At 48.1% G+C, this 22,825-nt stretch overlaps 2 long non-coding RNA genes across 2 annotated transcripts; both read left to right on the forward strand.

Annotated features, from left to right (window-relative positions):
• The first annotated feature begins 261 nt into the window (after positions 1–261).
• On the forward strand, positions 262–1,151 carry LOC135443195 (uncharacterized). Its single transcript, XR_010438871.1, has 3 exons — positions 262–399; positions 842–903; positions 1,022–1,151. It is a non-coding gene; the product is annotated as an uncharacterized LOC135443195 (long non-coding RNA).
• An 8,551-nt stretch (positions 1,152–9,702) lies between these two features.
• Positions 9,703–17,517, forward strand: LOC135443196 (uncharacterized). Its single transcript, XR_010438872.1, has 3 exons — positions 9,703–9,776; positions 16,898–16,940; positions 17,072–17,517. It is a non-coding gene; the product is annotated as an uncharacterized LOC135443196 (long non-coding RNA).
• The last annotated feature ends 5,308 nt before the right edge of the window (positions 17,518–22,825 follow it).

A 22,825-nucleotide genomic window follows, 5' to 3' on the forward strand; every position in this document is an offset into this window, starting at 1 on the left:
GAGATTTTCCTTTTCCAACCTTTAAAAGTTCTTGGGTGTGTTTACACATCAGTGCTTGTTCATCCCTGAGAAGATTTTGCTGGGTAAAGTCCTCCAAATGTGGAAGGCTGTCCTGTCACTGTTATGCAGAGGGCAGCTGAAACAAGGTAATGGTTATCAGGCACTGGGGATAGTGATTAAGAAGCTGACTATTGTATTTATTACCATCTCCTCCCACAAGCTCCTGCCTTGCTTGTTTGCCTTCTGAGGCCTGACTGCACTGCTGTTTATTGGGAGAGCACTGCTGTTTTCCAAGATGTTTGGTTTTAAAACCATCAGAATGTCCCCAGGGTGTTTGGAAGGGGATGTGCTGTGTCACGAAAGAGTGTTCCCCATGGAAGGATTTTTTCCAAGTGACAGGTCAGTTGGGCAGTAAACATGCAAAGGAGGATCACCATTACAAATGTAAGAGAGCAGATAAGAGCTGACCCCAACTCTGAGGCAAAGAAGCGAGAGAGTGTCTGGACTTCTCCAGATGCAAGTGCTACTCCTCACTGTTGGTACCCTTTTGAACATCATGTAGATAATTTTCTGAGATTGACATTAACCTCTTTTCATAAGCATGCACAAGCACCAAATGTTGAAACACACTTCAGGGCTTGATGGAAAATTTCTGACCGTGGTTTGCTGTCAGGAAATGCTGGTTCAGCAAAAGGAAAAGAGATGTCAACTCCAACAGTCAAAAAAAAAAATCAGAAAGAAACAAAAAATATGATACCAATGAAGAAACTCTCCTGGGGGCTTTTTGAAGCAGTGAGGTTTATTTTTCAGTGCCCTGCTTTTATTGTTTATTGACATGTAGGATAAACACAGCCAGAGCAGAGGCTGCACCATCTTTTCCCCCGTGGTTTTGCTCAGTATATGGTAGGTAACAGCTTCTGCATACCCAACATATCCTACCCAGTGCCTACCTGCAATAACACAGGTGCTAACAGTGCAGGTAAAGCAGGAGGAACTTCTTCTGATGTACCTTCTTTCACAGGGCAAGATGCCTCTGTGAAGCACAAAACTCCTATGGAGGCATGCTGGGATCTGTCTTGGAGGTGGATTATCACTTTCACACCTGCACTCCTGGCCATGTGGGTTAACTGATGACCTAGTAAAACCACTGGCTCTCCTCACGTCTTGACATACTCCTCATTTATGTAGCTGCAGCTACTTAGGTCTGGTAATTCTAAAAGTGGCATTCTTCCTGAGCACCCAAGTCCTCACAGGAGTACAAAATTAAATATGCAGGGGAGAAACAAGTCATGGAAGAATAACCCTGTGTTGCATGGGAAGTGTGTGTAATTTTGGTTACTGCTCTGCATTTTTTTATGTCTCCCAAATACATGAGATTGACAAGTAAATAGACAAAAATATATATGTTGAAGCAAAAAAAGCTAAGAAAAACAGTATTCTAGTGAAGTTCTGAAAACAGCTAAACAAATAAATCTCCCCAAATACACATCTTTGCTACCCAGGGTGGCTATTTGGTTCAGGACCTTCCCAATTAGCATTATAAACATACCAAAGTGCTATGCATGTTTTAGAGTAAATCACCTAAATAGATAATTATTGTTGGATAGCAATTAAAATGATTGAGTAGTCTAATCTATGTCCTGGTGTAGTGCCAAGTATTAGAGCTCTGATTTATGCATTTCCCCCTCCTCCCCATGCTACTTCTGAGATGGGACAGTGTGGGAAGCCTGGCAGCACACGGGACAGAACTCCTCTCAGCCCTAGCAGGCCACTTGTTCCTTGAATTCCCCTCCAGGAAGTGGGATGGTGAGAGAAGAGGAGACTTGGCACTTCCCATCCCTGCTGATGAATGGGGCCAGGCTTTCTTTGGACTGCAAGTGAATTCACCGGGCCAAATGCTCAGCCAGGCCCCAGGGCTGCTTGTTCCTAGGAAGGAAAGGTAGAAGATTCCTGAGGTAGTAGTTTTCATTTGTTCCTTTATTTTGTGTCATGGTGAAGTTCCTGTCTCAAAAGTGATGCTTGTATTTTAGTCTCCTTTTTCAGTGCTGCCCCCTAAGACAGAGGATACAAGAGGGGAGCATCATTTTTATGACAACAAGGATGCATCCTTTGCAATTGTGACTCCCTTTGGAATGTGGGATGCTGTGGCCAGCCTGCTGTGTTTTCTGTCTTTCTCTGGGATAGCTGAAGTGAGTACCACAGTAACAGATAGGTTCATGATGGATGGGCTGGCAGAACCAACATGTTTTACAGAGGTTAATAAGAGTTTTGTAGCTGTTATTTATTACCAGGACAGGGAACGCCTACGTGTGTCCCTATCTCTTATTGCAGTAGTAATGCTTGTCTTGAAAACCAGCTCATCAGCTTTCCTCCAGGCACTTGTCTGCTTTTCCCCTCCTTACAGTTTCTCCAGGCCATGCTGCCCATTTAGCAGTTCCCTGAACTACAAGGGACAGACTGAGTGTCTGGGAATGTACACACAATTCATATGACCCGAAACAGCCTGCATTTTTTCCCCCCTGTTACTGGATCACTCAGGTGTTCTTGCTTTGAATCTCCCTCTTTGTTTCCTACCAGGCCATTCGTGGCTGGCAGGCTCTTGGGGCAGGGGCAGTTTGACAGAGCATGCACAGCACAGAGGAGCAGTCTGACCTGCTCACAGCTCCACGCACCGCTGCTCCAGTGACAGCGGTGATTTTTCATGCCTGCTATTGGAAGAAGAAAGGAACTGCTTGCAGTAAGCCTGAGTAACACTAATCAAGAGCTTTTGGGGACCTTTTCCTGTTTGTTTTCCTCTCGGAGTGACTCGCCTCTGAGCAGGACACTTTGCAGCCCTGCCGGGGTCTGGCATTTGTCAGTCACTCCCAAGATGGGAGCTCAACTGAGAGCTTTTCCCAGCTGCCAAACGTTGTTCTACTATGGGAGGCTTTTGGTCCCAACCTTACAGAAGCTGTCAGTGCTCTGGCTGCTGGGCAATGCTTCTGCCAGCCCGGGGGTGAAAAAGGAAACACAGGGTTGTCCAAGTCTCCGGCCAGATAACGCCCGGATTTCACCGCCACGTGATGCAGCTGTTCAGCAGCTTGTGCATGCAAACGCTGTTGAAAACCAAAGGGGCATGGGAGAAAAGGAAGAAAGGTTTTGTTTCTGCTCTCCCCTCCTCTGCCTGTTTTTGTCAGGCTGCTGTTCTCCTGCCCTGCTCCTCAGCTATTTGGCAGAATCGCTGCCCTTGCAAATGTACGTGACTAATCTGTTACTTGAGGAAACGATTCACAGGCATGAATGACCTAGGCGGTCAGGGAGCTGATGGGATCCTGTGCTGGGAGTGTGTTTTGGGGATTTTGGGGGTTTGGTGTGCTATTTTTTTTCTTTCCCCTAAAGGGCTGCTCCCTCTATTAACTGATGGGAGAGAGATACCCATCGGAGTGCTAGATGCACGGATAGGGCCTCTGTTAAAGAGGTGGCCACCCTCTTCCCAGCCCCAGGGGCAGATGTGCTGCCCCAGGCCTGCACGTCCCCCCTCCTCCCCAGCCGCGTGGATGGCGGTGGCACGGTGCCATCAGCCACAGCTCCCGGAGCGCAGAGCCTCTGGAAGGTCTGGGTGTGAGATTAGGGCAGATCCTTACTCGTTCGTCTCCCAACCAGCTCAGGCAGACACCCGAGGAGGCCGTGGGACCGGAATGCTGTGACCTGAATACAGCCAGGCACTCTCCCTCCAAGGCCGGTCCTCGCCTCCCTGCCCCTCTTTGCTCTGCTCCGTTTCAGCTGTGCATCCTTAAGTGATTCAGGGGCTCCGGGCCAAAGGGCTCTTTGCCCCGCTGGGCTGATCCCGAGGAGAAACGGTGATGTGCCAGGAGGCCTGGGAGGCGAATGTCATTTCATCACTGTTCTCCCGGGAGAGGTAGAGGGATCCAGCATGGGAACGACGGGGGTGGGGGGGCAGGGGTTAATGAGGAGAAATGGGATAAATTAAAGAAGGGAAGATGTAAGCCAAGTATTTGGAGAAAACATATGTTTAAATGCTGTCAAGCCAAGAATTATTTCTGAAAAAAAAAAAAAAAAAAAAGAAGTAAATTCCAGAGAATGACTAAATTATTGGACACAGCTCCTAACTTGGTACCTTGAAAATGTGTTGAATCAGGCTGTTGGTGTGAATTACTAGCCCAGCTCTGGAAAATATACCCTAGTGAGCACCAGCTTTCCTGGTTTTCCACTGATCTTAATGCCAAAGTGAAATCTCCTGAGGCAAAGGGACATTAACTAACTTACAGTGCCATCTAGCCCCATCTAAGACATAAGACGTCTATGAGTGGTTGCTAATTTTGTTCCTGTAACCGGGAGGCTGAGTCACTTCAGCTCTAACCCACCTCCTAGGTCATGTGCTTGTGGATATAAGTGTATCTTGGAGCACATCCGTGCATGCACTGGGATGTATTTTTCAAAACCTGTCCATAAGCCATAAACATAAATGCCTGACCGGGAGCCATCCCAGCTGGACAAATCCTGTGTGTTTTCATGGCCACTCGAGGTGGGGAGGGCAGCTCAGTGTTGCTTAGGCCTGGCTGGCACTTCCCATTGATAAGACCTTACTTTGGATGGCTCAGGGGTTTGCCAGCCTGCAGGTGCCTGAGCTGGGAGCGTTGGGTGCTGGGTGCTTGCTGCAGGCTGTTTGTAGGGACTTCTCCCCAGAGCAGTGTTTGTAACTGCTCCCAATGCTCAGAGCACGGGTTTCCACTCTCTGAGGGTAAAAAAAGGGCAAATATCAAAGCAACAGTGGTGCTGCTACTGCTCATCTTGTGAAACATGCTGGGGGCAGAGGGTGGTGGCTCCAACTCCTGCTGCCCACACTGTGCTGTGTCTGCACCCTGCACCTCCCACTGCACCCACCACAGACACATCATCCCCTGAGAGATGGGGCATTGGGGTGAACTTTGGTGGGAGTGAGCCTATCAAAGGCCACAGAGTGGAAAAAGATGGCTTGGGCTCCCTGGTACAAGGATTCAATGCTCTCTGAAGTCTGTGAGTCCTAAAATTGTCATTTTAGTTCTCTGGGCTTCTGCTTTTTACCCTTGTAGGCTCCAGATGGATTCAGAGCTTGTTTATGGGGCCCATGGGTTTGATGCAATATTTTTGTTTTGAGTCTGCAAAGCTGATGCCAGCCTTTCTCTTGTGCCTTGCAAGAGACTAATGCAGGGAAGCTGGCCAGACTGCCAAAGGTAGCAAAGTAACCTTTTTCTACAGAGGAAAACACCCATTATCCAAACTGGGCTTGGATTACCAGTGGTTTTTTGCACTTTCTGCTTTATGTTTCTTTTTTTTTTTCCTTGTGTGCTTGCAGTAATGTCCGTAGCCAGACATATGCTCATGGCCTGGAATGAAGTCGACTGCAATTACATCCTGAGGGAGTCACTCAACAGGGGTTTTGTGGAGGCAGGACGCAGGCTGTGGTGGAGCTGCACATGTGCTGTTAGACCTCCGACTGCACTCCCTCTGCCTTCAGCTTTGTGGGAACGAGGAGCAGCAGGCTCAGAAGTACAGCCAGTCTGGTGCACATCTGGAGGCAGTAATTGGAGGTAAAGTGTGCACCTTCTGTTCTCCACTGAATGAGGTGTTTTCTTGCATTAGTAATTTCAGTGCATCTGCACCAAAATTCATCCTTTTGAACACACTTGCAACCCATCTCCCATGCTCTGTGCTGGGCTGACCCTTCCTCAAGCATTTAGGTGTCAGGAGCTGGGTTGCAGGGTCAGGCCTCTCTCCTGTAAGGCTCCTTGTGCTTCACTTCCTTTATCTCCAAGAGCAGCCAGAAGCACATGCTGTGGCAACATAATCATTTAATCCAGGCTGGTGAAACCTGTTCTCCAGATGAACAACTGACAGATCGTTTGCTCTGTAGCTCTGCATATGAATGCAATGTTTGTTGGGGTGGATGGATGCCGGTGCCAGTTTTCCACTCCAGTTTCCAGCAAAACTGAGCAGCAGCCTGACCATGAATCTGCTTCCAGTTCCTTCCTCTGCTCCCTGCAACATCCTTGCTGCAGCCACATTAGTGGGGAGTGCTGGGGCTCTCCCTCCCTGGCTGCTGCTGTGGATGCAGTAGGTACACAGGTTCCTGGCAGGGACGCAGCCCTTGGAGGAGTGCAGCAGGCCTGTGGCGCCCGGGATTGGAACGTGTTTGCCCGGGGAGGCAGGTGATACCTGAAAGGGTGCAGCCAAAACTAACAAAGGTGTGTTCAGAGATAGATACAGTTTGATCTTTAGCCCCTGATACAAACCTTGCCTTGGCTGGGGAAGCTGCTCTGCCAAGCCCTTTTGTAAGGGTGTAACAGCCTGGCGGATTGCTGGTGATTCCAGCAGTGGGTTGGAGTGAGGACATGTGCTGCTGCTTCCCTTGCAACTGCTGTGAGTTAGCAGGGGCAAGGGAGAGGTGCACCCCCTGTTTTAGGTCTCTGCAGTCCTCAGGTCTGAATGTCAGACGTGAGGAGATGGTGCTCTTATAGTCTCATGTGCAGTAATAGTTACAGAGTGGCTTGGGTTGGAAGGGACCTTAAAGATCACCCAGTTCCAAGCCCCTCTGCCATGGGCAGGGATGCCTTCCACTAGACCAGGTTACTCAAAGCCCTGTCCAACCTGGCCTTGGACACTTACGGGAGTGGAGCATCTACAACTTGTCTGAACAACCTGTCCCAGTGTCTCACCACGCTCACAGTAAAGAATTCCTTTCTAGTATCTAATCTAAATCTACTTTCAGTTTAAAGGCACTACCTCTTGTCCCAGCACGACATGCCCTTGTCAAAAGAACAGAATCAGTGGTTCATTGCACATTGTGCAAATGCATGTGCTTATGTAGGTTTTCTGAGTGCCCAGAAAATCTGTCATCTCCTAAGTGCTGGAGGTACCTCTGGTAAGCAGCCTGTCCTTCTCTGCTGCAGTCCTTGTTTGCTGCCTCTCTGGTTTCAGGGTCCATCCCTTCCAGATTTTGTAATGCAAGCAGCAGCTGACACTCACAGCCCAGCTGATGGCTTGGTGGTGGCACAAAACCAGGGAGAGGGCTGTGGTGTGCACTGGAGGCAGCCACTGCTCAGACAAACAGCATTAGAAACTTACCAGGTGACTATGCAATGGTTTTGCCAATGTATTCTTTATTTTTGGCTTAAGGAGCAAGCTGAGTGCTGAGACTTTACCAGGGCTAGCTTGAGCCTCTTGAATTGCCTGATCTGGTTGCACTGCCTCTGAGGATGGAGAGCTGAAGAAGCTGCTTGCATTCAGATTGCAATCCAGATGCTTTTTTTGAGACGAGCATGCATTAAATGTTTTTGGGCCAGTCCTGTGAGGTTGGCCCAACCTCCAGAAACAGTTTCCAAGCTTATTGTCCAGAATAGTGTGCTCTAAATATGCTCTGCTTCCCCCTGCTCTAGCTGGTCTGACCTACTGTGACCATACAACAGGGTTTTTCTTTCAGCTCAGAAGAGATTCATATTAAGATCGGTGTTACTTGCACAGTGAAACAGCTTATTTTTCTTCCTTGTTCCCTGTTACACACCTCCAGTGCCTGTCTCTGTGCTAGATGAGAGCCTGTGGGGAGTTCAGGGAGTGCAGGTCTGGGCCGTGCATCACCCTGTCACCAGGACCAAGCTGGGAGAGGCCAGTACATGTGCACAGCTCGGAGCAATGCGTGCTGTGCTCGGGGAAGAGGGTGGGGAACGGGAGGTTTGAAACCCTCACTGGTATTTTATCTTCAGTTTAGCATGGCTCAGGTTTGTCAGCAAAACACCATGGTCCTGAAATGTCAAGCCTGAGGGGGAACTGGGAAAAGAACATCCTAGAGCTCCTGTGTTTCTGTCTAGGGCTTTGGACACAGCTTCAGTCAAAGATTCCCCCTTCCTGAAAGGAGAGAGATGTCAAAGTGTAATGTTGACATCAGTTATGTGAAGTCCACTCAGACCTATTCAACCCCCTGCCTCTGCATAACTTTTTTTTGGCAAGCATTAACTAATAAGGAAGGGAGTAAATCTTGCTTGAAGTTATTTTTCTTCCTGCTCCTGTGTCCCACCCCCAGGCGCCCCATGGCAGGTGCTGCAGAGGCGAAAACCAGCGCTCCTGCAGAGAGAGATTAGCAGCACACAGAATGATCTCTCCCGTCCTTGTGCACCCCAGAGCCCGGAAACTCCCCCATCTCTGCAGCCTTGCAGCCCAGCTGTCCCAAAGCCCAGGCAGCAGGGATGGATAACAGCAGGCTGCTCTCTGTGCTGCAGCCCAGGCGATGCAGGAGATAATGGGAATGATTTCTTGGTACAAGTACAAGCATGAATCCTCTGAAGAAATACTAAGTCTAGTTGTGGTGGGGGAAAAAAGAAAAATAAAGCAAATGCACACCCTTGCACACACACAGCCTCGACCTCATGTAACGTTGAAGGGTTTGGTTCTGTCTCACTTTTTTTTCTCAGCTGCTGGTCCTTGAACTCCTCCCAGTGTGGCTCCACCACTGGAGCAACAGCTGGTGTGCTGAGGTGCAGTGCAGGGCTGCCAGCTCTCCCCCCTGCAGATCAAGCCTTGCACTCTGTTACTGGGGGTTTTCCTTGCAGCCCTCGTGCCTCTCTGCCAGAAGCGCTTGGACTGTGTGAGAATTGTGCATTTTGACAGAAGAAAAAGGGGTGGGGGGGAAGCTAATTAAGAAAATGTGTTTCTAGCACTGCACTCAGGATTGTGTAGGAAAATTAACAGATAGGAAATGGGTATGAGCTACAGTGAGTATAATAATAATCTTTTTGCTCTGAGCAGGGCTGCATGAGCTGTCTGGATGACACGTGGTGGAGCAGGGGTGTGGAAGAAAATGGAGCCCTGCTCAGTGCTGCAGGCCTTTTGCCACTGCAACTGAAGGAGTAAAAACTTATTTTGCCACTCTGGATGCTAACTCATGGCAGGCAATCGCTTTAGCTATGGTAAATGAAGCCCAAGGAAGGGTCCATCAGATATTAACTCCTAAGCCTTAGGGTGTTTTGCTAAGTGAGGTGCCAGACCAGTCTGTGGAAATCTTGTTCTTGAATTATTATTCCTTTTAAATGTTAGACTGTGCCTGCAAAGATGAAGTGTTTCCTGGCCTTGCTTTTCAGTATTGCTATTCTTTCCATCCTCTATTGCTTCCACAGTGGGTACAGAGTCATGAGCTTTCAATACCTGCAAATTTCCATCTGGTTTGTTAGCAGCACTCCTCATTAAGGGGATTATGAAAAGTTGGAGATGCTACAGGTAAGCATCCAAACAGTAATCCTGGCTTCCACAATGAGGCAGTGTGTTTTGTGAGGTTAGAGCAGCAGGAACAGGAGTCATGAGTGACAGAGCAAAAAATCAGTGATTGCTGTTTGGCAGGAGATACTTAAACTTTGTCAAGCCAGGCAAGTATCTCCATTGTGGTCTCTGACTCACAATTCAAGTATGCTGGGAACATTTGAGGGGGCTGGGTCAGTTCTTTAAGCAGTGGGAAAACAAGGCTTTAATGCATCACGGCATAACTTTGGGTCTGTGCTCTACTGTTCTGCCCTTCTTTGAGGAAACTGGTGTGGCTGGCGGTGGGGAGAGGGAGGTGTTGTGAAACCACACAAACACACACACTCACATGTGATTTTAATCCCTCCTAACAGTGTTTCAGGCTCATTTGACTGTGCTGGCTGAGCTGAGCCACTTCTGACTTGCCCTCCTGAAGGTGAACAGAGGACAAGGCTGTGTGGTGGGGCGGGTGACAACTCGGTGACATCCTCTGCTGCAGCAGCCTGGCTGAGGTATGCAATGCAGAAGAGCTTGTGGAGGGGCTCACCAGCCCCTTCCAGCTATTCACTAGCACTCTGTAGGCACAGGAGTGTCCCAAACTGGCCAGTGAAACCAGGCTTGCAGCTCTGGTGTGTGGTCACTGTGGTGGCAAAGAGCAGCCGGGCTGTTCTGGTGAATCAGGCTGCGAGGGTAGGAAGGCTTGCCAGCAGCTGGGCTCTCCTGCTTCCTTCCAGTGCTGCAGATAACGCCCTCCCGGGGAGGGAGGTGCATTTGTGCCCTTACCAGAGGTGTTTTCTGTTGATATGGTGTGTTCCTGCACATGGAGGGGAAGGCAGATATGGCCAGACATCCTCTCCCAGATCCTGTTGCGTGGGTGAGAGCAGCTCTGGCAGTGGGGCTGCTCCTTAGTGCTCCTCCGGCAGGAGGCAAGCACCCATTTGGGGATGCTTCCTGGAAAATACAATTGTACAGTGAGCAATTGCTTTCTGTCCATGGCTTTGCACCTCCAGCTCCTGGGAGGGGCTGGAAGGAGAACCAGGAAATGGTGCTGGAAAAGTATGGCCAAAAATGGTCAAGACCAGGTAAGGAGCAGCCATATGGCAGATGAGCTGCTGGCTCCATAATTAAGCCAAGCGCTCTGGATGTAAGAGGTTTGGCTGTGCTCAGCTGAGAGCCTGGCTTCCTGTGTGTTCCTCCCTGCTATGATTCTGACCAAAAATTCCATTTTTGACCTGAAAAACCTTCCAGATGAAAATTTAATTATAAAAGTGATGTATTCCCACAAGAAACTTCAGTGTCAGCAAATAAGCATTTTTTTTCTGAAAAACTGTTTTATTCACACACACAAAAAACTGACTCCCACTGATTCCATGCTGGAGCATTACCCCGGTAAAAACTCTTTTGATTTGTTTAATAAAAATGACTACAGTTTACAATTAGCACCCATTAGGCATACAAGTTGCAAAGAATTGACACTGGTCCTGAAGTCCTCTTGCACAGGATAAATTTTTTTGGCAAGTGATTAAATCATGACCTATGCTATATCAGTGATTTATAAATGGTTTCTGGCAGTGGAGAAGTGGGATGAATCAATCATGGGAGTGTTAACCCAGATAACAAGATTTTCTTTCCTTTGGTGCAACAAATTCCTTGCTTTCTGCAGAGCAAAGGTGCAAGCATTTTCCTTCAGACCATATGACTTGTAACACGACTTGGTAAATATTTTCCTTAAGTAAAGGTCTTTGCTCATGGTTGTTATTGGTTCCATATTTACTTGGGATCTTTGCATGCAGAGGATGGCTTTTGGCTTGTGGGGAGGAACTTCTCCGACGCTGGACTGTTTCCCCTCACACTCCTGAGTCTCTCCAAGATTGCCTGTACTGCTCAGAAAGGCTGCTAGGGGCAAGGTGCTTTTCTGTGCCTAACAGAAAATTCTGCAAGTTCATTGATAAAGGCCAGATAAAACAAAGCTTGGAAAGTCAACATGTTCAAGAAGTTATGCTGTTCTGGGAAACAAGCAGAGAGGAGGTGTGTATTTATGTGGACAAAAGCAGCCCTAACTGTAAACCATAATATATCTGTTAGCACATTAATGTGTCTGATGCTGACTAATTCCAGGGGTGTTCCTGCTGCCCAGCAGCAAAAGTGCAAATAAGTGGACAGCTGTGATTTAGGACAGCTGCCAAATATTTGAACACATCGTGACAATTCAGGCCACCCACTCTCATAAGTAAATACAACTCCTGGAGAATCATTTCAAGCGCAGAACAGCCACTTTCACGTGCACCTCAGCCAAATGGCCCTTAGGTATTTGGGGCCAAACTTTGCCTTCTGTTACACCCCAGGAGCCCTCATTCACTCCAGGGTTTGCGCTATGTAGCTGAGGGGCAGAGCTGACTCTTGATGCTAATCTGACTTTTTCTAGCTCAGTAAGTACAATTTCACATGTAAATGTAAATGTGGAACAGATCTGGACTCGATTAGCTCCTGAATCCTTGACAAAAAGCCATAATTGTTTATCCAGATGATATTTCTTTCTTTTTCTTTTATTTTCTCTACACTTTAAGCCCAAGGTTTTAATGGGCCTGTGAAATAAATACATGAGTGTAGATTACAGTGGTATCAAAGGTGTGAGGGAAGCCCTTCCCTTCTCCTCAGCAGGCTAAATGATCACTTGGTGCTCACTTCAGTTGTCTCTCCAGAGCCTTGGGCAGGGGTGGCTGCGGATCTGACTGAGGTGGGAGGGAGGGAGGGTATTTCCAAGACAACACTTAGCCCGGGGCTCTCATTACAGATGTGAAGGACCTGTGATATATATCTTTTTTTTTTTCCTGGTAGGCAGTGAAATCTGTGCTAGTGGCTATATCTGGGGCACAGGGCTGTTGGGGGAGGAGAAAAGCAAGGGAATATGGAAAAAAATTGTATTTATCAGGGTAATCTAGTTTAGGAGCACAAGTACTAAAACATTTTAATCACAGTCATACGGCTGTGTGTCACTTCAGGGCAGAATTAAGGCTATTTGTATTCCTTGGTAGCACACTGCCACACTTCAACAAGTTTGAATTTATTTTAAGCATAACTTTAACTCTGAATTCCCTGGGTTTGTGATGTCTGGTCTGGAAATAAATGCAACCTCTTTATATTGTACTTTACTCTTAAAATAGGCTTTCAACTTTAGCTCCATTTCTGTTGGCTCGGCAAGAGCATGGGCTGTCATTTCCTGCCCTGCTGGGTCTGCTGTTTAAATGGAGAGGGCGGTGTATCCGAATAAAGGAACACAGCAGTAAAAGCTGGGATGGGAGAGGGTTGGCACTCCCAGGGCAGCTGTGCCACAGCTCAGTTATTGCTTTAACTGCCCATGCCTGACAATATCCTGCATGAGTGTATGGCTACCTTTGGCACAGAGATGCTGTCCTTGGGGGTAGGAGGAGCTCAGAAGGGGTCAAAGTTTCAAATTTGGTTTCATGCTGAGGAAGTGACATTATGATCTCAGCTCCCATTAAGGCCATTGGAATTGGTGGGATGATGTTCAGCTCACAGCCAAGCTTGTGAGCTTGGCTGACACCTCTGGAGCTGCTGCTGTAGGTCTTTATGTGCCACGATGGAGAGGCTGCTCCCGGCCAGGCTGGGCATGGCTGGCCCAGGGGCGTGCCCAGGGATGGGGCACAGGGATATTGCCCTGCAGGAAAAGTTACTCTGTTTGCCTCCTCACGGGGGAAATCACCTCCTCCTCCTCCTGTGATGGGGAAGGTTGGTGGCTCAGGGAACTCTGGGGACAGAGTCCATGCCCTGGCTGTTTTTAACACAGATTTCTTCAGACAAGGCTTGCCCTTGATAGGAGAGAAACAGCATCATTCCTGGAGTTTCTCTGCCTGCCTGCAGCCATTACCTCCTTTCCCCACTCCCAAACCATCCTGCTGGGCTTCCTGCCTTGCTACACATCCAGAGACACAGTGAATACATACACCCCCCTCTCTCTCCTGTGCAAGTTCCCTCACTTTCTCCCTCATTTCCCTCCCAATACACCCATGCCCTACCCCCTGACTAAAGAAAAATTTCCCTCTTTTTTTGGCAGCTGGCCTTCCCAGGGGCCCAGACTAACAGAACCCTGAGCCCTGACTGACTGTGCCTTGGCCAGAGCAGAGCGACTCTTTGCTGAGAGATAATGTTGCCTTAAAGGAGAAGAGATTCTTTTAATTTCCCTATCTGATTTGCTGTCTTGCTCACCCATTTGTTTCTAGGCTCCCATGAGGAGAGTAATGCTTGTGCCTTGGACCTGCTGCCTCCCAGTCACCTACCGGGAGTTCCCCTCTTCCTGGACAGTCTTCCTGCCTGTGGAGTTCACCTCTGAGCCAGGCCTCCCATAATTAAAGCAAGCCTTGCTTTTGACTTTCTGCAAGCTCTGGATTTCTGCAAGGCCTTTCCAGGACTTGCAGCTTTCCTCCAGCTCAGCCCTTGCAAGCCAAATGATGAGGCTTCCAGGGCTTCTCCCGCGGGATGGCTCCAGTGCATGCATCTCACTGTCAGGAAGCTTTTCCTGACACTCAGCCGAAATTTCCCCCTTTTCAAATGTCATCCTGGCACTCCTACTTAGCATGCACTTTCTGTGTGTCTCACTCCCTCTGAGCAGGCTGTGCTTTTCCCTCTCCACTGCCTGGGCTCTTTCTGGTGCTTGCTGGCTGTCACCCACTTTCCTCGCACCCGCCTCAGCTTGGCCAGTCCAAGCACATTATCTTACAGCTCATTTCCCTTTATAAATCAAACCTCTCAGGCATTTTCCTCTCTTTTTTTTCTAGTTCTTTCTTCTTTTAAAAAATTTTTTATATTTCTACTTTTCCCTTCTCGGCACCACACAGGAGGGATTTTTGGGTGTCTGCCCCATGGTTCAGAACATTTTTCTCTCCACTTTTACTGGCAAGGATTTTAGTATAAAGTGCTGACATTTCTTTGTTGCCATGGGCAGCTCCCTCTCAGAGTAATGAATGGTTGGGAATGGGTAAATGCACAACCAGAGGTCCTGGGAGCAGCCCAGGCAGGTGTCCCTCAACCTGTGCCATGTTCATGCAAACTCTCCAGTGCAGACTGAGCACCCACTGTTGCCCTCCTCTGTGTGGAGTCATGATCACTCTCCCCTTTTTGGACTCTTCCTGTGGATTTTGTGCATCTGAGGATATTAAACCTCTGCTGAGTTAGGTTTGTGTGGGCAATGACCTTGAGTTCAGGGAGGACTGGAAATTAAGCAGGGCAGGCTGTGCCTCATGGTGTGCATGCATGAAATGGCTCCATGTACCTCATTTCTTTATCAAGCCAGCCTGAATGTGCTGCCTGATGAGGAGCAGAGCAGCACCAGAATGGAAAAGAATAAGAGACAGCCTTTCCTTCTGTTTCCAGCTTCTTTGCTACCACATGACATGGGTTTTGTTCAGAATCAGGACCTGGGCTGAAGGGCTGAGCTGCTCTCCCACTTTGCAATGCCACTGGCATTGAGTTCTTGCTTTGCCGTAGCCAGAAAATGAAGGTTTCTCCATGCAAAGCAACAAACACAACTGTGGAGGTTGCCATGACAGCTCCAAGGAGAAACTGGGTCAGCCCGTGGAGGGGACCAGTCATGGCTGCCTGGTGGTCACCTGCAAGCCCACAAGGGCAGATGTGTTCCAGCACTCATTGTTGGGCTGACTGCACTGGTTCTGTGTTTTCTGGGAGGAAACCAAAGAGTTTCAAACTTGGTTACCATTTTAAAGTTGCTGTGGCTAAAATGGTTGGTTGAAACCCACACCACTGCCATGGCAACAGATACATACACATTTTTTTTGGAACGTGAAATGAGAGCAATTTTTCTGGTGCATAAGTAACTCTTCAGAGGAGGAGATGCTGAGGAACTAGAATTAGGAATAACCTACTGAGGGGACTGGAGATATCAAGCCAGTAGAACTGAATACAGGATAATTTCAAAATTAAAAAGGAAGTCAAGGATGAATGGTGAGGCTGAGAAAGTGCTTTGGCCAGTAAAATTCCTTAAATAATAGTGTGCTCCATGGACTTAAGACCAGTTATGAAACACATCATTGGTTTCACGTCAAAATAATTTTTCCAACAGATAGAAGTGCATGTTTGATGATTATTGATCCCTTTGGAGAATGTGGTCACAAGTGTTTCAGGGGAACATTGCTGAGAATTGTGGAAGATCTATACTTTTTTCCAGCCATTTACCCTCATCACCTTCTGTATATCCTGCTCGAGGGTACCATATTGATCTGTTAATTCTCCTTTTCTCTTCCTACTTGCCACTTTTGAGACAGAAGACACCAGGGATCAGGGCACCCTTCTTGAAGAACAGAAGGGATGGGTGAGGCACATCAAACAGTCCCTGCAGTGGAAGCCAAAGTCACCATGGTTCCTTTCCTTTGTCATCACCATAATGCTGTGTAGAAGGACAGACAGTGATGGCCCACCTCCCGTGGGTCGTGTATTATCAGCAGTTTCATAACAGAGTAGTTTTAGACTTAAATCCAGCTCTGCTTTGGCGTAGCTACCACTGACAGGTCATGGTGTGACCTGTTTAACAGTGTGACTATACAATCTCTGATTATTTCCATGTAAATGAAAATACATACTTTTGTGGAGACTAGGACAGTTTTGGGGAATTGCACGTGTGAAATATAAATTAATGCATTGAAAAGCCTTTTGTACACACACACGTGCACACACACAAAAGCATGGATCAAATTGCAAGGTTTGCTCCATAAAAGTGGTGTTGATTTTGAAGGTTTTGCTGCTGCCTTTTGCAGCCTTTTTCCTGTCACAGAGGCAAGGAGCACCGGAGGGTTTGCCCCATGGGGCACTGACAGCTTGGCACTTTGCACTGCATGGCTGGAGCATCACAGGGCCTGGCATTACCTGGCCAGGAGCGGAGTTGTGGCAGTGACCCCGAGCCTTAGGAAGAGGTACCTCTGTTTCTGTGCTGGTAGCCGGTATTGCACTGCTGGGACAGTGGTTTAGCCATGACAACAGAATGATGATCTGTGCTTGCTGAGCACTACCACTGCACAAGCAGTACTTTTCTGAGATCAGAGCCCCAGTTCAGTCTGCTGGCACCAAGGCTGAGCTGGGTGCAGGACCTTTCAGCCTTGGGTTGGAGTCCCTCTGAGACATCAAAACGTGAAAATCCTTCCTGCTGGTCTCCTCCTTGCCTGGTTTCCCTGTGTTTGACCCTGTCTGAATATGAGGTCCCCACCCAATCTGCTTTATCACTCCCCTCCTCAGCTGGACAGGAGAGAGAAAAGGCTCCTCAACTGAGATAAGGTCAGGTAGAGATCACTCAACAATTACAGTCATGGGCAAAACAGACTCAACTTGAGGGAATTAGATTAATTTATTATCAATAAAATCAGAGTATGATAATGAGAAATAAAACTAAATCTTGGAAACACCCCCCACTCCTCCATTCTTCCTGGACTCAACTTCACTCCCAAATTCTCTACCTGCTTCCCACAGGGCAGGGGGATGGGGAACTGGGGCTACAGTGCAGAGGGAACAGGGAACTGGGGCTGTGGTCAGTTCATCACACAGTGTCTCTGCTGCTCCTTCCTCCTCAGGGAGGGGACTCCTCACATTCTTTTCCTGCTCTACCCAGGAGTCCCTCCCATGGAAGACAGTCCTCCATGAATTTCTGCAAGGTGAGTCCTTCCCACAGCCTGCAGTTCTTTATGAACTTCCCCACTGTGGGTCCCTTCCACAGTGTGGGTCTCCCACAAGGTTACAAGTCCTGCCAGCAAACCTGCTCCAGGGTGGGCTCCTCTCTCCACAGGGCCGCAGTTCCTGCCAGGAGCCTGCTGCAGCATGTGCTTCCATGGGGTCACAGCCTCCTTTGGGCATCCACCTGCTCCAGCGTGGGGTCCTCCACAGTGGAGGAGTGTCTGCTCCACTCCATGGGCTCCAGAGGCACAGCCTGCCCTCATATGGGCTGTGCCATGGGCTGCAGGGGAACCTCTGCTCTGGCACCTGGATCACCTCCTCCCCCTCCTCCTTCACTGACCTTGGTGTCTGCAGGGCTGTTTCTCTGACATGTTCTCACTCCTCTCTCCAGCTGCAGTTGCTCTCATTTTCTCAAAGGTGCTACCATCATCAGTGACGGGCTCAGCACTGGCCAGATTCGGATCCATTTAGGTCTGGCTGTCAATGGCTCCATTGGACATGGGGGAAACTTCTGGCAGCTTCTCACAGAGGCCACCCTTAGAGCACCCCACTAAAAAACCTTGCCATACAAACCAAATACACTGTCTTGGACATCATCTCCTCTCCAAATTAATCTGAAAGCATTTCTTTCCAATGTCTTTAGAATCCCAGAAGGGATCTTAATCCCTTCATCATCCTCCTCATGCAAAGTGTACCTGGGGTGCCGCATGGCTGAATAACCTCTCATGCACTGAGAGCCATTAGCATTTGAATTAGTGACATGAGGCTAGCAGGCGATTATCCCATTTAACAGCTGTTGAGTGCTGTTGAAGGAACACCCTCAAGAAGAATGAACAAAAATGCAGTGATTTTTTCTCTTTTAGTAAGGGTTTTCCTGCCTTGTGTGAATATTGACATGCTTGAAAAGTGGTGCATTTTCCACAGAGGCATCTTATGATTGTTGAACGTCTTTCCTGGGGAAAGTTGGACACATCAGTACACCTACCGCATGCCAGCAGATGAGAAAGGGGCACTGTTCCCAAACAGGAATGGAAGTAGTCCTGCCTATCTGGGAAACAGGCTAAGCCAAGCATAAAGAGAACTGTCATAAGAAAGCTGCAAAAGGAAGCAAAAGTTAAAGCATCTCCTCTGCTCTAGAGCACTTCAGCCATAAGAGATATGCATGGGATGGGCCACTCTGCTATTCTTCTCGGTAGAAATGTGACTGCTTCAAGGGGCAGGAGGAGCCAGTCAGCAGTTAGAGCCCCCAGTGTGATATAAAAGATGAAAACAAAATGTCTTCTCTGAGGATTTGGCTAGATGCAGAAAAGTGCATTTTTGAAATTGTAGGATCTATCAGACATATAGCGGAAGGAAGCCTTTCTGCATTTTTGCAAAAGAAGACAAAATGAGCAGGAATTAGTGCAGATAAACCTCCTGGTATATGACACCATTTCTCTTGACTGTGTGCTAAGAAAAAAGCCAAGTACCAGTCCTCATCATCACAAGGAAGTGCTGACTGGGCTCCTGCATCAAAGACATTAAAACATGACTGTCCCATCTCCCACTTGGAGTCTCGAGCATGACTCATTTCAAAGCTCTGCCTTTCAGAGTAAGCTGAAGGAGCTGAGGATGCCACACTTTCACAAGGATTCACCTATGTCACGTCGCACTGGGATGCTGGTGACCTGCCTGCCAGCCTTTCAGAAGGTAAGGTCCCTCTTTCAGGTGTGTTGTGGATGCCTGATCCCCTTTCTAAAAGCTGACTTAGCCTTGACATATTTGAGGAAAGTTGGTTTCATTGTCCCCCCCAGGATCAGCATCTCAGAGAAAACAGAAATAACCCCCCCAGGCTTTTGTCTTCAGTGGAGAGTGAGGGGGACAGCGATGTGGGAGAAGTGAACTGGGGTTTTTGTCCCACTGGGATTCAAAGCTGATTGCAAGATGTGTGCACTTTGGGGGAGGTTACCATTGCAGGGTTAGAAAATCAGTTTAAAATGGTGAGGTTGTCCCTGGGGCAGAAGTGATGAGAGTAGGCAAATAGAAATATTTTTCCAGTGTTTTTTGTGGAGTTGGAAGTTTTAATTTCCTTTAGACTTAAGAGGGATAAACATTTTCTAACAAGCCAGAGGATTTTGTGGGGTACAAAATTTTTCCACTTGACTTTTCAATCTTTCAATACAATTTTTGTTTTCTCTCTCACTCATTTTTTCTTTCTCTTTGAACAAACTCCCTTTGAGGTGCGTGCAGTGGCAGTATCCAGGCACAGGTGAGGATATAGAAACATTTGCACTGTTAAATAACATCCTTCCTATTATTTCCTGCCTAATTATTTTTACCCTCTGTGATGACCACTTACAGTTTAATGAATGTTAGCATTATTTCCATACAAAGCAGTGGTAGCAACAAAGATGAAGACGCTTCTTTTTAACCTTACTTGTTTCTAAGCAGGCCTTTTCATACCATCCTTACCACTTATCTGACCAGTAAATCTGCAAATACATGCAAATGGTATTTACTGTGTTGTTACACGTACCTTGAAGCAGATGGTGAGCCAATACCAAAGCTCATATTTTTACACCTTTATGCAGCATCTGGGGAGCTGGATTCAATTCCTACCCTGCTTGGGGCTTCACACAGACCTCTGCCTCTATGGCAAGTGACTCACAGCTGCTGCCAATCCCAACTGCATTGTTTCAGGGTATTTTTCTTCATACAGTATGAAGAAAAGAATGCTGACAACACTTCCTCCACCTCCCCGTCCCCCCTGCCCACAAGTAATATTTCCAAAGAGCCATGCCAAAGTTTTGAGCCACTATTGTGCATGCTGCTGGTGTCTCAGTCACCTGGGTGCCCTCCTGCTTTTTCCATGCTCTGTGGTCCAGCTCAGCTGATATTGCAGCATCCCCGGGCACTGCGCATGGGCGGTACAGTGAGGCAGATGCAGGGAGCTGGGAGTGCTGCAGGATGGAACCCAGGGCAGAGTGAGCACTCTTTGCTCACTGACATGGAAAAAAGAGTGGGAAGCACTGTTCAAGAATGTGAGCTGAGCTTGTAGAAAGACTCCTTGTGACATTGAACCATCTGAAGGGCTGTTGTTAATTACTGTAAGGAGATCAGGCAGGTCTGTCCTGTAACCAGGGCTAGCAGCAGGCTGTGTGGGACTTGGGTGACCCTGAGACATCAGGAGTGGCTTTGACTCATCCACATGCTGGGCAGGAAGGAGAGGGTAGTGGAGAAAGGGCTTCCCAGGCTAGGGCCTGAACTGCAGCCTGTTTGAAAGATGCCAAAGTCTGCTTGCTGTGGGCACACAGAAGCCTGATCCTGTGGGTGTCCTTGCTGTGCCATAGCCACTGGCAGGGTGAGGGGCCATGCCAGTGCACAAGCTGTTCCACCATCTCTTGCAGTTTGTCCTGCAGGCTGGCTCATTGCTCCTGGACATACTGTTGCTTGCTGGCCCTATGTGCATCCCCCACTCAAAGCCTGTGGGGTTAAACGTGCAAGGTGGGTGTTGCCAGTAAAAGTGAAACCCACCTGTGGAGTTCCTTGGGAAAGTCCTTTCTGCTGAGGAGTTCAGCAGTGAGGCAGCACTGAAACCTACTCATCTTTCCTTGGGTAACACCCAGCCCCGGGGAAATCTCCCAGGAGATCACCCTCAAACACACACACACACATTCAGCCCTCATCCCAAAGCTCTGCCCTTCCGTTTGCCACCCAAGAGCAGACGATTATTAGGCATGAAGGTTTCTTTCATTAAAATCTGACCTGCTTGGGGTAGGTGTCTTCTTCTGGAATCATTACTCTAGCTCCCCCATTCCAGAGAGAAGTAGATGTATGATGTATTTGACATCTGCTTTGGGACGAGTTGCATCTTCAATATGTCTGTTCCTCAAGTGGATCTGACATCTTTGCATAGCCAGATGAATTCTTTCCCCCACTCAGCCACCTTTCTCATCTATGTAGCCTTCACTGCCATTCCACCCCTGAAGCACCCACATTCATTTTCATCATCTTTCCTCTCTTTTTATCACTTTGGTTTTATCACAAAGCCTCAGCTATGGGTCATTCCTTCCCATCCATGTGGTCCTTCCTTCTCCTGTACAGTGCCTCATGGCATAACTCTCATCTCCTTGTGTTTCTCCATGATGCTGTATCTTTCTGCATATTTTCTCTGGCATAACGTATCACAATTCCCAATCTTCCTACACATAGACTTGTGCAGTCTCCCCTTCCCATATGCTCTCTTTGCCTCTCTCTTCCCCTAGGCAATGGCTTGCTGCCTCTTTGTTGAGCTCTGTTCTTTGGGAAACACCTATGTGAGCTGCCCCAAACGTTGCCAGCACAGCAGGCTCCAGCACAGCCATTAACACTGCCATTACCTTGTTTACCTCCCTTGCCATTATCTTGTTTATCTCAGCAGTCAAGTACTAGTGGACAGATCTTCATGGACAGAAGGGGCTTTATTGGAATGATACTTCACTGATGTAAATTGTCATGTTAGAAGGGAAAACAGGCCTTGAAATGCTCTCTCTGACACTCTGCAGTCAGTTCACCTCCCTGGGATTCACCAGGTTTTCTTCTCTCTGAGTTCCACACTGCAGCCCAGACCAGGCACAGGAGTACCCATTGCACGTCCTCAGTTGTTGAGGACCCATTACACATCCTCAATTGTTGAGGACCAAGCACAAGACTACTCAGGGCTCTTTCTCCAGTAGCTGCTGAGTGCAGGGGTCCTTTTATGACCTTATATCCACCACAGAGGGGTAGCATTCAGGTAAACTGAAACCCAGCTCTGAAACCTTGGAGTGTGATGTACAGTGGAGAGGTCAGCTGGGAGCTCAGAAAGTCTGTGGCCTGTTCTCCCATCTAATGTTCAGCTAGGGGTAGACCTTTCTTTAAAGCAGCCCCCTGCCCTCCATGCTGCAATGGACTCTTTCTCTTCTGCTACTTCAGATCCAGCAATGGGAACTGCTGGGAGAGAGAAGGACTCAGGCTGCAGGATGTTTTCTCTTGTGGCTGAGAGGATGCTGTGTTTATTACCTCTTTCCTTGAGAAAACACAATTCCCCAGGGTGACTGTGCTTTGACACTGTCCCACTGTTTTAACAATGGCTGACAGATGCTCATTTAGCTCTTGGTCAGTACTCAGGCCATTTTGGTACTGAAGTACAACAGAGAAAGGAGCTGTACAGGTCAATAAAACTTTCTGGGGTAGATGGCACTGTTTGGAAAGAAGGTGTTTCCCTAGGCATCACCTCAGAGATGACTGTCATTTTTTTTTCAGATTTAATCACAGTACCACATTGACACAGACTAAGTCTCAGCATGATAAGGTCAAAGATCCCCAAGTCTGCATGCACAGACATTTGCTGGTTTACATCCAGGCCAGAAAGGACAGTGCCTGTTATTTCTTCCTGCCATGGGAGGAAGGTCTACGAGCAGCCTCTGCAGAGACAGAGCTGGCAACAAGTACACTCGGACTATCAGTCCTGTGGCTCTCAGCTTGGGCTGCCAGCACAGGGGTGTTTCTGAAAGTGGGGCACCACGCTGCACTCCTCCTCTGCTGCCCTGCTCTCAAACACACAGGCATCTGTGGGAGAGGGGAGGTACCCCTCTGGCTCAGGCATCAGCCGGATGGCAGCGTGCCTTTGACCAAGAGGAAAGGAATGCAGCATCTCCCTGTGACTGAGAAAGCTCGGGTGGTTTTGCACATAGGAAGCTCCTTTAAATGTGTTTCCTCCCACTGCCTGGCCTTTTGTTTTTCAGCCATGCTTGATGCTGCTGTTGGAAAGCTGAACTCCCCAAAAGTGAACTTCCTCTCCTACTATAAACTGACCCTTGGGGTTGCTATAGCGACTGCAGAGCGGCCAGCAGGCTGTGTAAACACT

The sequence above is a fragment of the Zonotrichia leucophrys genome, chromosome 2 (assembly GCF_028769735.1).
Source record: "Zonotrichia leucophrys gambelii isolate GWCS_2022_RI chromosome 2, RI_Zleu_2.0, whole genome shotgun sequence".
Taxonomy (NCBI): domain Eukaryota; kingdom Metazoa; phylum Chordata; class Aves; order Passeriformes; family Passerellidae; genus Zonotrichia; species Zonotrichia leucophrys.